The sequence below is a fragment of the Hemitrygon akajei genome, chromosome 10, assembly GCF_048418815.1.
Source record: "Hemitrygon akajei chromosome 10, sHemAka1.3, whole genome shotgun sequence".
Lineage (NCBI taxonomy): Eukaryota > Metazoa > Chordata > Chondrichthyes > Myliobatiformes > Dasyatidae > Hemitrygon > Hemitrygon akajei.
This window is the reverse complement of record NC_133133.1, coordinates 144,562,792-144,575,002: the sequence shown is the minus strand read 5'-3', so window position 1 is coordinate 144,575,002 and position 12,211 is coordinate 144,562,792. Positions and strand designations below refer to the sequence as shown.

Genomic DNA, 12,211 nt, shown 5'->3' with positions numbered 1-12,211 from the left:
AAGGCAATGTAGCATTGATATTCCATTTATTGAATATTGTAATTCTACATATAATTGCACACATTTGTAACTCAGTTTTTTAAATTCTTTCTGTGTAGAAAATGTTTCTATTTCTAATATCATCCTGAGCCTTAATCTTCTGTTTCTTTCATGTCTACTCCATCCATGACTCACTATCTTGATTTTTCCCAAGGATCATCTCTCAGAGCAATGCACATCCAAACATATTTCTGTAATCTCCACTCTCCACAAAGGCAGGAAGTTTGGCAGAAAAGACCATTGTCTGTCATTCTGGATTTTTGGCCTCTTCTACCTCCTCTATTTTACATTTGCTTGTGTCATCTGTCAATTTTGTATTTATAATGGCATGATTAGGGCCCCTAATCTTCTGTGGCTTGGTGTCACATTTTATTTTGTAACACATCTGGAAATTGCATGGAATGCTTTACTGTATTACACTTTTTAAATAAAAGTGCAAGTTGTTTTTGGTGTTAGCTAGCTGTTGTGAGACAACGTAGCTGGACAGCTAGCTATTGGTGGTTACACTTACCAACCATGAAGGGAGATGTGAAGGCCATTATCAACTCTAATGGAGAACTTGTTTATTCTAATTTTTTGGAGGCATGAAGGACTGTAGATGCTGAAAGCTGAAGCAAAAAACAAAATTTTGGAGAAATTTGGCCAATCAGGCAGCATTTGTGGAAGGAAATGAACAGCTAATATTTTGGCCGAAGCCCTTTGTCTGGATCCACACAAAGGGCCTTAATTTGAAACATTGACTGTCCATCTTCCCTCCACAGATACTGCCTGACCTGTTGAGTTCCTTAAGCATTTTGTTTTTGGAGCTTGATTTGTTTGCCAAGTTGTATTGTGATAATTTAACATTTTTAATTTAAAACATGTCATGATTTAATTTTTAAGAAATGCCAAGTCTATTGATTTTTTTAATCAACTTTATGCTGCATTCAATCAAGTAGAATGGATTTCTGCAACTGCCTTTGCATAATCTTGTTAACAAATGAATATGTTGTTGGGAATTCTAAGCACGTCTGGTAACATCTGATTTCACGATGATGCTGTGGTCACAATTTTTGCAAAATATTAAACTCTGTGGTTTCTTTGTAAAAGCCGAGTATGTAATTTAAAGGCTTTTGCTTTCTTCCTTGTTTAGGATTAACTTACTTTAGGGCATGTTGGTCTATTTTCTTGAACCATTATGAAAAGTGGTCAAAATCCAAATCACCAAACTTAAGAGGAATTCTTGTGTTTTTGTAATTAGCCTTCTGAGAACTAAAGAGTATTAGTACTGCGTGGAATTTTGTATTTTTTCTGATGTGAACACTTTTTATCCTAGAAATTCTTTTCAGATTTCATTATTTAAACGTGAACTGTCAGCTGCTTTAACAGTGTGAGCAGTGGCTGTGCCGCATTAAAGCAGCCACCAAGTACCACATAATAAGATGATGTATTCTTTGCATGGATTTAAATTAAATTGTGATGTAACTAAAGGGTTCTTTCTCAATTTGTTGCTGAGGCATTTTCACCTATTCAGTTTACAAGCTACTTTTAAAAATATAAGTATAAAATTAGATGTAAGTGAGTTTACCTGGTTATCAAATCACAAAAGAGAAAATCTGCAGATGCTGAAAATAAAGCACCACACACAGTTCCTCCAGCACTTTGTGTGTGTTACCTGGTTATATTTCATTGATTGTGAAACAATTGGCTTGTAATCTTTACAGCAGGGGTGACTTTGGTCAACTGTACTGTGTAGTCAGAGGCTGCTGCACCTCATTGAAACTGCATCAATATTTTCATCTTTATTTGAGACAAGGTTGAAGGAATGAACTTAGGCATTGAACTGTTTTCTGTGGTTGAGGCAATTTCTTTTTTTATTTCCTGGTTGAAGTAAAGTTTTTAATGTAATCCACTCAAAGACTATAATATGCATGGATAACAGAAGAATTTTTGTGGGGTGGGGGGGTGACAATCACATGACCTGATGACATGATATATTTAAATTCCCTCTGAACTGAAGGTTAAGAACTGAGATTACTTTGACTAGCTTGAGCTAGGTGTGAATATCAAGTTAATCATTCCCATTAATTTAGCTAAATGTTGAGAATGTACTGTATGAGTGACGAGGTTATGATATAGCTAGCTGCCTTGTATTAATTACATTGTACAGGATGTCAATGATGTTCATGTTTCAGAATTTCAAACCTGAGTTTTCTTTCCATTGTATCAATTAAGGCATTAAGAATGTGTATATATTAGGGTTTTCACAGAACAAATACATAAATATGCTCTTAACAGACAGTGGTAGAAAGGGAATTAACTTTATCCATTCCAGTTTATGGTCCTTGAATGACAGAGATTGAGACAAATAACGAACTTTTTGTTTAGACCTATTAATCCCTGTATCTTGATATAACTTCTGAATGTCAGTCAAACAGTTAAATGTTGCACAGGCAATTCTTATAAACCTCAATCCCTGTCCCAGTTAAAATTCCCAGATTTTTCCCCTGTGTTATCCTGATCCATATTTCTGAAAGTAACTCCAGAAATGTTTTCCTCTTAGTCTCTTAATATCAGTTCCAGATTCTCACAGCTTTCACCCTGATAGCCTGTGATTTTTATTTCATGTTGCCTCTTGTTGACGTAATATGCCTGCATGAGACAGCCTTTAAAAAACATATTTGCAATGCAAACCCAGACCATTCAGCCCATCTGTTATTTTGCACTCAGCTGTTTTCTCCTATGGTGATTGTTTTGGCATTTTCCTCTAAAATTTGTGAGAAGTTCTTTTACCTCTGCCCACTCTATTTTTGTGGTGCCATTCAAATAGCAGAAGGAATGACCAAAATATGTCAAAGTTCTACCTATTGTCAACTTTTTTGAGCAAACACGAGGAAATCTGCAGATGCTGGAAATTCAAACAACAACACACACAAAATGCTGGTGGAACACAGCAGGCCAGGCAGCATCTATAGGGAGAAGCGCTGTCGACGTTTCGGGCCGAGACCCTTCGTCAGGACTAACCGAAAGGAAAGATAGTAAGAGAACTTTCCTTTCGGTTAGTCCTAACGAAGGGTCTCGGCCCGAAACGTCGACAGCGCTTCTCACTATAGATGCTGCCTGGCCTGCTGTGTTCCACCAGCATTTTGTGTGTGTTGTTGTCAACTTTTTTGAGTAGTGTTTCATTGCCATGTTGGATGCTGCTGTAGTAGTTCAATGCTATCACTAGGGGGTGCTGTTGAAGATGGGACTATTTTGAATGGAAATACAGTACCTGTATTTTCAATTTCTGGCAATGCTATTGGCAGAATAAAACCTACCAAATTCAGAAGTTTTATTAATGGGAAAGTGATTCATGTAATAAGTGAAAATAATTGGGATGCATACAAAAAAAGATATAAAAGATGGAAATCACACACAAGCAACACACCCAAAATGCTGGAGGAACTTAGCAGACCAGTTAGCATCAATGGCAAAAAGTACAGTCGACCCTTTGGCCCGGAAACAGGACCTGCTAAAGAGTCTCAGTCCAAAATGCTGACTGTACTCTTTTCCATAGATATTACCTGGCCTGCTGAGTTCCTCCAGATAGTTGTGTACGTTGCTTGGATTTCCAACATCTGCAGACTTTCTCTTGTTTGTAAAAGATGGAAAATGTAATTTCCACAGAATTGATAATATCGGAATTAAAATGTGAAGTTCCCATGTAACTGAATCAATTTGCTATCATTTATAAGTTCTGAAGTGCCTTTAGAATTTTTGTACAAAATGATCTCATCTTGTTGAATGGACATGATTTCAGTGTGAAAACTTCTCTTTATGCTTTTGATGCATGATTTGATACATTTAGAGATAGATGTTTCATTTCCTACTTCAACAAATGGCCATACTTTCCCAATCTACATACCTATCCATGCCTTAAGTTCATCTGCCTTACTTGTCACACCTCTTGCACTGAAATACAACTTAAATCTAACTAAATATCCTTGCTTTTTCCTATTCTACCTGTTCAATTTGCATTTAATCTACACTTGGTCCATGGTCTTCTACGCCTTGGTGATTGAAGTGTTCCTGTAGGCGGTTCATAAAGATTCTGAGAGTCTCTGCCTCTTGGGCAGTGCACTACAGATTGCAGCCATCCCCAGGTGGAACATTTCTTCCCCAGATCTCTCAAATCTCTCATCTTTGCACTAAACCAATGCCCTCTACCTTTTGATACATTTGTAACAGAAAAGAAGTGTCCTATAATCCTCATGATTTCATAATCACTCTTTCAGATCCTAGTCAACCCATGCTGTCCAAAAGAAACAAACCCATCCTATCCAGTTAAGATTAAGGTGGTCAGTATGGAATTGTTGGGCTGAAAGGCTTGTACCTGTTCTGTATTGTTCTTTGACTCTAATAACAAATGGGCATCAGAACTCATCTTGGATGCCTTTTAAAGATTGTTTTTAATATACAATAATATTAATCATTTTCTTCTAGTTGAATGTAATTGTAACTGAATCAATGCTATTCATTAAAGATGAAAGTTTATTTTCTCATAAAGATTAAGGACAGTTTTAGTAAATGGAAGGTTTCTATCTGAAAGGTTGAATTATTATCTAATAGGTGAAAGTTTCTATTTGTGGCTAAGGATGGTGAACCTTCAGTTCTGCCCTGAGGGATGGAATGTGTTTTGTTTCAATATTTAGCTAAAACACATTTTAAATTTTATCTAATAGGAACTGTTCAGTACTGGGTATGCAGTTTTGACAGCAGCTTTTGTTTATGCTGCAGGAAGCTGTCTGATTTTGGTAGCTTTTGCATATTTATTATTAGCAAAATTTATTAATAATTTATTATTATTAGGTTGTTAGCTTGGCTCAAAAATTAATCGTTACTGTTTTTGCGTAGTTTCCAGCTTGATATTTAAGGAGGTACTACTATTGTCTTAGCACACGTTTCCAAGTCATTCTCAGCATGCAAAACTTTGTATTTGGGCTTCAGGGGAATTCCTGTTTTTGAGTTCACATCAAGTGACTATGCCAAGTCTGTGAGGGGCAAAGGGTGGACTCTATTTGGGAAGAAACTTGTCCACTTTTTTTCTGACCCATAAATCTAAAGCTATAACATGAGAGGTACTGGTCTCAGAGTCTGAAGTAATGATCTCACATAACTTTCATAATGATGACACCCTGTCCATATAATTTGAACTTCAGAATGGCTGAAAGATCAGGAGAGTTATGGGAGTTCTGTCCCATGAGGTGTTATGAAGCTAACTGCCTACAAAATTTGTGTTTGTAGGTGTAAGAATGTAAACCATTGCCAATTCTTGCATTGGTGACACTTTTTATTCACACCACTTGAAAGGTTTCATGTAAAACAAGTTGCTTCCCTTTAGAATAAATTGAACAATTCACAGTGTTCGTCCATTATGTAATTTTCCTAATGTGTCACTGGGGTAGTCTTCTGTTGTTATAAGATCTGGAAATTAACTGCAGAAAATAACAAAAATAAGAAATGAAGGAATACAGGAATATAATTAGAACCTGCCTCAAAGGGGGTCAAAGATAGTTTTAGTAATAAGATTGGAAGCAATTTGAGGTGATGGATTGATGATGCAGAATATAATTACAAGCCAATATAATTCTGTTCTTATGAGCTGAAAAGTAACTCACCCTCGACTCTAGTTTAAATTAATTGAGAAGTTGAATATTTCTTTTTTAATGCAGGGAGGTAGGTATACACGAGGGTTGTCATACCTAGGAAATTTGTGGACCATTGTTGCCTCATTATTTTACTGTCTGAAATGCACTTCAAATGAGATCCTTGTTACTGGCATGTGTCTATTGTTTTAAGCTTGCTTTCTTCTGCTTTTGTCAAAGGCAGCCACTTATTCTCCAAAATATTGGGCATAACAATCCTCCAGCATCTAGCACCAGTCAATTAACTGAATTTTATTTAGTACCTTAAGAACTAACAATAATCCTTAAAGCTAGTACCTTAAGAACTACAATCATTTTATTGTCCTTCCTTGAGGGAGGGAAATGTTGTATTCCTTTATACCAGGTATTCCCAACCTTTTTTATGCCATGGACACCTGTCTTTAACCAACATCTCCAGGTTGGGAGCCCCTGTTTTATACCCACATTTAATTCCACATCATGCACTAATGCAAGTGTTCCTGTGTGTCTGAGATAAAGGACAGAATGGAGGATAGTTGGCAATGATGGGGCAAGAATTGTGTGATGCCTTGGAATTGATTGCACTCTCCACAAATCTTTTGAATTTATCCAAACAACTGTGAGAAGCATGATGCAACTGAGGAGTTTTTCAGTGTCACCTGTCAATAGAAAAATGTTGGCAGTCAGTAGGAGACCAGGAAATCAATTAAAGTGGGAAAGGAGTGAAAAGTCCCTTTCAATAGCCAAGAACGTAGAAATTCTGTAGAACTTCCGCAAGTTCAGATAAGTACGTATTCTAACTCTAAAAATACAAAATGAACTAGGTAAGAAGCTATTTTGGGAGATGAAATCTGTACGTGGGAGCAAAAATATAGCTTGTGCACACTACTGCTGATTATTGTAGGGAAGAGGGAGTGAGGATATCCTGTAAGCAGGATGAGTGCTGCTTCTGCCCCTACCCTCCCCCCCTCACCACCATTCAGGGACCCAACCAGCCCTTCCAGGGTAGTGGACACTAACTGCGAGTCTTTCGGGGTCATCCAATGTTTCCTGTGCTCTTGTTGCAGCTTTCTCTACATCACTAATACCCGACGTAGAGTTATGACTGCTTCATCGAGCACCTTCACTCTGTCCATTACAAAATGCAGGGTTTCTCGTTGACCACCCATTTCAATTCAATTTCCCATTTCCATTCTGACATGTCTGTCCATAACCTTCTCTACTGCCATGATGAGGTCATGATCAGGTTAGAAGTGCAACACCTCATATTCAGTCTCGGTAACCTTCAACCTGATGGAATAAACATTGATTGCTCTGACTTCTGGTAATTTCTTCCCCTTCCCCATCCCATCCCTCTTCTCTCTTTCTCCATTCCGGTTCCCATCCTACCCTTTCTCCTCACTTGCTCATTTCCTCCTTTTCTTTTTCCCATGGTTCACTGTCCTCTGCTATTATACTCCTTCTACCTTCTTATTCCAGCTTCTTCCCCTTCCTCTCCAGTATGGATGAGGGGACTCAGCCCAAAATGTCAACTGTTTACTCCTCTCCATATATGCTGCCTGACGTACTGAGTTTCTCCAGCACTCAGTGTGCGTCTCTCAGCTTTCCAGCATCTGCACGTTGGGGCGTATTCTGGAGTTATGTAATATAGCAGATATTTCCAGCATTTGCAGATTTTCTCTTGTTTGTGATCAGAATCATACTCAGATTTAATATCACTGGCATATGTCATGAAATTTGTTAACCTTATGGTAGATGTACAATGAAATGCATGATAAATAAATGTAGAAAAAAAACTAAATCACATTAATAAATATATATAGAGAGGTATTAAATAGTTAAGTTAAAATAAGTAGTGCAAAAAAAGACTGAAAAAGTAGTGAGGTTGTGTTCATGGGTTCAGTGTCCATTTAGAAATTGAATAGAAGAGGGAAAGAAGCTGAGTGTGTACTTTTCGGCTTCTGTACCTCCTTCCCAACAGTAACAATGAGAAGAAGACATGTCCTGGGTGGTAGGGATCCTTGATAATGGATGCCAGATTCCTAAGGCATCGCTCCTTGAAAATATCTTGGATACTGCTGAGGCTTTTACCCATGATGGAGCTGACTAATTTTACAAGTTTCTGCAACTTCAAACTTGTGCAGTCGCCCCTCCGCCCATGCCAAACAGTGATGCAGCCAGTCAGAATGCTCTCCACAGTACATTTGTAGACGTTTTCAAGTGTTTTAGTAACAAACCAAATGTCCTCAAGTTCCTAATGAAATAAAGCCGCTGCCTTGCCTTCTTTATAGCTGCATCAATATGTTGGAACCAGGTTAGATCCTCAGAGATATTGACACCCAGGAACTTGAAAATGCTCACTCTCTCCACTTCTGATCCCTCTATGAGGATTGGTTTGTATTCCCTCATCTTGCCCTTTTTGAAGTCCACAATCAGCTCTTTGGTCTTGCTGGTGTTGAGTGGAAGATTGTTGCTGTGATATATCAACTAACTGATATATCTCCCTCCTGTGCAATCTTTCATTACCATCTGATATTCTGCCAACAACGGTTGTGTCATCAGCAAATTTATAGGTGGCATTTGAGCTATGCCTAGCCACACAGTCGTGATATAGAGGTAGTAGAGCAGTGAGCTAACCACACTTCCTTGTGGTCTGCTATTGTTGATTGTCAATGAGGTAGAGATGTTATTTCCAATCCACATAGATTGTGGTTTTCTGGTTAGGAAGCTGAGAATTCAGTTGCAGAAGGAAGTATGTATAGAAGCCTAGGTTCTGTAGCTTTTCGATCAGGACTGTGGGAATGATGGTGTTAAATGCCGAGCTATAGTCAATAAACAACATCCTGGCATGGGTATTTGCATTGTCCAGGTGATCCAAGGCCACGTGGAGACCATTGAAATCGCATCTGCTGTAGACCTATTGTGGTGATAGGCAAATGGCAGTGGGTCCAGGTCCAACCTCTTGAAAAGCCGTATTCTTTATAATTAGTTCTTAAGTTGCACACATCCCTTTCACCAGTTCCCAAGAATTGGAGGCGTTTAGCAGGCTAAAAGCCAGTTAATGATGAACAGGTATGTTTGAACTGTTTTGTAGAAAAAAATGCAGTACTTTCACTCGCTTTGATAACCTTCCTTTTAATTCATCACAGCTAATGAATAGGGTTCAGATCAAAGTGAATCACAAGTTGTTCCCTGGGCCTTCAAACACTGGTTTCATCATATTGATTTCTTCTATGTTTGCTTTGACCATCAAAACATGGAGAAACTCACAAATTTCCACAGCCCCTGATGATCCTGTGATTTCAGTCTCTTGACACTGACGTGCAAGCAGCTTTCAGGAGGTGAACTCATGACAAGCATCCGGCCCAGACAGGGTAACTGGCCGAGTACTAAAGACCTGTGCTGATCAACTGGCTGGAGTGTTCACAGAGATCTTTAACCTCTCCCTTCGGCAATCTGAAATGCCTTCCTGCTTCAAGCAGGCTTTACTTATACGGGTGACTAAGAAGAATGTGGTAACCTTCCTCAATGACTATCATCCAGTGGCAGTTACAGCCACAGTGATGAAGTGTTTTGAGTGGTTGGTGATGTAACACATCAACTCCTGCCTGAAAAGCAACTTGGATCCGCTCCAATTTGCCTACCATCACAACAGGTTCACAGCTGATCCATTTCATTGGCTCTTCACTCAAACCTGGAACATCTGGACAGCAAAAATGCATACATCAGGATGCTCTTTATCAACTGCAGCTCATCATTCAATACCATCATCCTCTCAAAACTGATCAATAGCTTCAAGACTTTAAATTCCTCAGTGTTGTCATTTCGGAGGACCTGTCCTGGGCCCACGATGTAAGTGCAATTATGAAGGAAGCACGGCTTTAAGAGTATATAGACTAGCTGCATTACAGCCTGTTATGGAAACACCAATGCTCTTGAACAGAAAATCTGACAGAAGGTAATAGATACAACCCAGTCCATTACAGGTAATGCCTTCCCCACCACTGAGCACATCTACAAGGAGCATTGTCACAAGAAAGCAGCATCCATCATCAGGGCCCCCCTACCATTCAGGCCGTGCTCTCTTCTCACTGCAGCCATCAGGCGGACAGTACAAGAGTCTCAGTACTCACACCACCAGGTTTACCCCTCAACAGCAGGCTCTTGAACCAAAGGCACTTGCTCCATCATGGAAATGTTCCCACAACCCAAGGATTCACTTTGAAGGAATCCTCATCTCATGTCCTCAATATTTATTTATCTATCTGTCTATCTATCTATTTACTGTATTTATTATGAAAGGGATAGACAATATAGAGGCAGGAAAGTTGTTTCCACTGGTAGGTGAGACTAGAACTTAGCCTCAAGATTCGAGGAAGTAGATTTGGGACGGAGATGAGGAGTAACTGCTTTTCCCAGTGGGTGGTGACTCTGTGGAATTCTCTACCTAATGAAATGGTGGCTACCTCAGTAAATATATTTAAGGCAAGGTTGGATATATTTTTGCATAATAGGGGAAATAAGGGTTATGGGGGAAAGGCAGGTAGGTGGCCAGATCAGCCATGATCTTATTGAAGGGCAGAGCAAGTTTGACAGGCCAGGTGGCCTACTCCTGCCCCTATCTCTTATGTTCTTATTCTCTCTTTCTTCTTGTATTGGCAGTTTGCTGCACACTGGTTGAACGCCCAAGTTGGTGTGGTCTTTCATTGATTCTATTATGGTTATTATTCTATTGTAGGTTTATTATGCCGACAAGAAAATGAATCTCAGGGTTGTATATGGTGATATATATGTACTTTGATAATAAATTTACTTTGAACTTTGAATTGTATCATGGAATTTAGATATCTGAGTGTTGTCTATTTAAAGGTAGATTTTCTGAATTAAGGATTGAATATTCACTTTTCTTTCCTACCGCATGATATTTCTTTCGCATATTGTACTACTTATTGTGAAATAGGGTGGTCTGCCAGTGATTTTGCAGCTCTGCTCAGTAATACTCAGGAAACAGAATAGGATGACTTCACTGAATTGGCCTCATTTCTTACATCCTTCACATACATGAGGAGTAAAAATCTTTATGTTATGTCACTGCTTAAATGTGCAATGTGCAATCATAGTAATTTATAATAACTAAAACAGTCAATGTAAGATAGAAATACACTCAGATCAGTGTGAGTTAATCAGTCTGATGGCCTGGTGGAAGAAGCTATCCTGGCTTTTGTGCTGCAGTACCATTTCCCGGATGGTAGCAGCTGGAATAGATTGTGGCTGGAGTGACTCGGGTCCCCACTGATCCTTTGGGCTCTTTTTTCACACCTGTCTTTGTAAATGTCCTAAGTCATGGGAAGTTCACAACTATAGATGCACTGGGCTGTTCACACCACTCTCTGCAGAATCCTGTGATTAAGGGAGGTACAGTTCCCATATCAGGCAGTGATGCAGCCGGTCAGGATGCTCTCAATTGTGCCCCTGGAGAAAGTTCTTAGGATCTGGGGGCCCATCCCAAACTTGCTCAACCGTCTGAGGTGAAAGAGACACTGTTGTGCCTTTTTCACCACACAGCCGGTGTGTACAGACCATGTGAGATCCTCGGTGATGTGGATGCCGAGGAACTTAAAGCTGTTTACCCTCTCAGCCCCAGATCCATTGATATCAATAGGGGTTAGCCTGTCTCCATTCCTCCTGTAATCCACAACCAGCTCCTTTGCTTTTGAGAAATTGAGGGAGGGGTTGTTTTCTTGATTCCACTATGTCAGAGAAATGACTTCTTCTCTGTAGCCCATGATTATTGTTGAGATGAAATGCACCTGAAGTGTTTTCTTTACTGCCCCAGTTATACCTCAGTTGAATCTCTTCAGCAGTGATCAGTGGATTTTATTTTTGCCATTGAGCTTCACAAACTACAGCTGCTCAAAATAGGAAATAAAAACAGAAAATTTTGCAAGCACTCACTGGTTTCAATTATAGGTTTTGGGGTAATATATTGGCAAGAGAAGGGAAATAATTAATGAACAAATGGCCAAGATAAGGAAGTCATTATGATTATCAGTAACTTGAGTGGTGTCTTAATAATCAGTGTTGGTGCCTCAAACATTTGCAATCTATATTAATAACTTGGTTGAATGGACCAAGCATTTTGTTATCAAATTTGCAGATATTGTGATGATAGCAAGTTGAGATCAGGGCATTAAGAGCCACAGGGATGTAGATGAGTTAAATGTCTAAGCAAGAAGTTGGCAGAGAGTGTATAATTGGGAAAATGTGCGGCTATCTACTTCAGAATCAGAATCCGGTTTATTACCACTGGTATGTGACGTGAAATTTGTTAACTTAGCAGCAGCAGTTCAATGCAATACCTAATGTAGAACAAAAAAGATAATAAAAATTAAAAAAATAAGTAAATCAATTACTGTATATGTATATTGAATAGATTAAAATTTGTGCAAAAAACAGAAATAGTATATATTTAAAAAGTGGGGCAGTGTCCAAGAATTCAAGGTCCATCTAGGAATCGGATGGCAGAG

The 12,211-nt window shown here is 38.9% G+C and overlaps 1 protein-coding gene across 2 annotated transcripts in view; it reads left to right on the top strand.

Moving 5' to 3' along the window:
• atxn10 (ataxin 10) overlaps positions 1 to 12,211 on the top strand; it is a 195,290-nt gene that overhangs the window by 70,839 nt on the left and 112,240 nt on the right. The window lies entirely within an intron of this gene.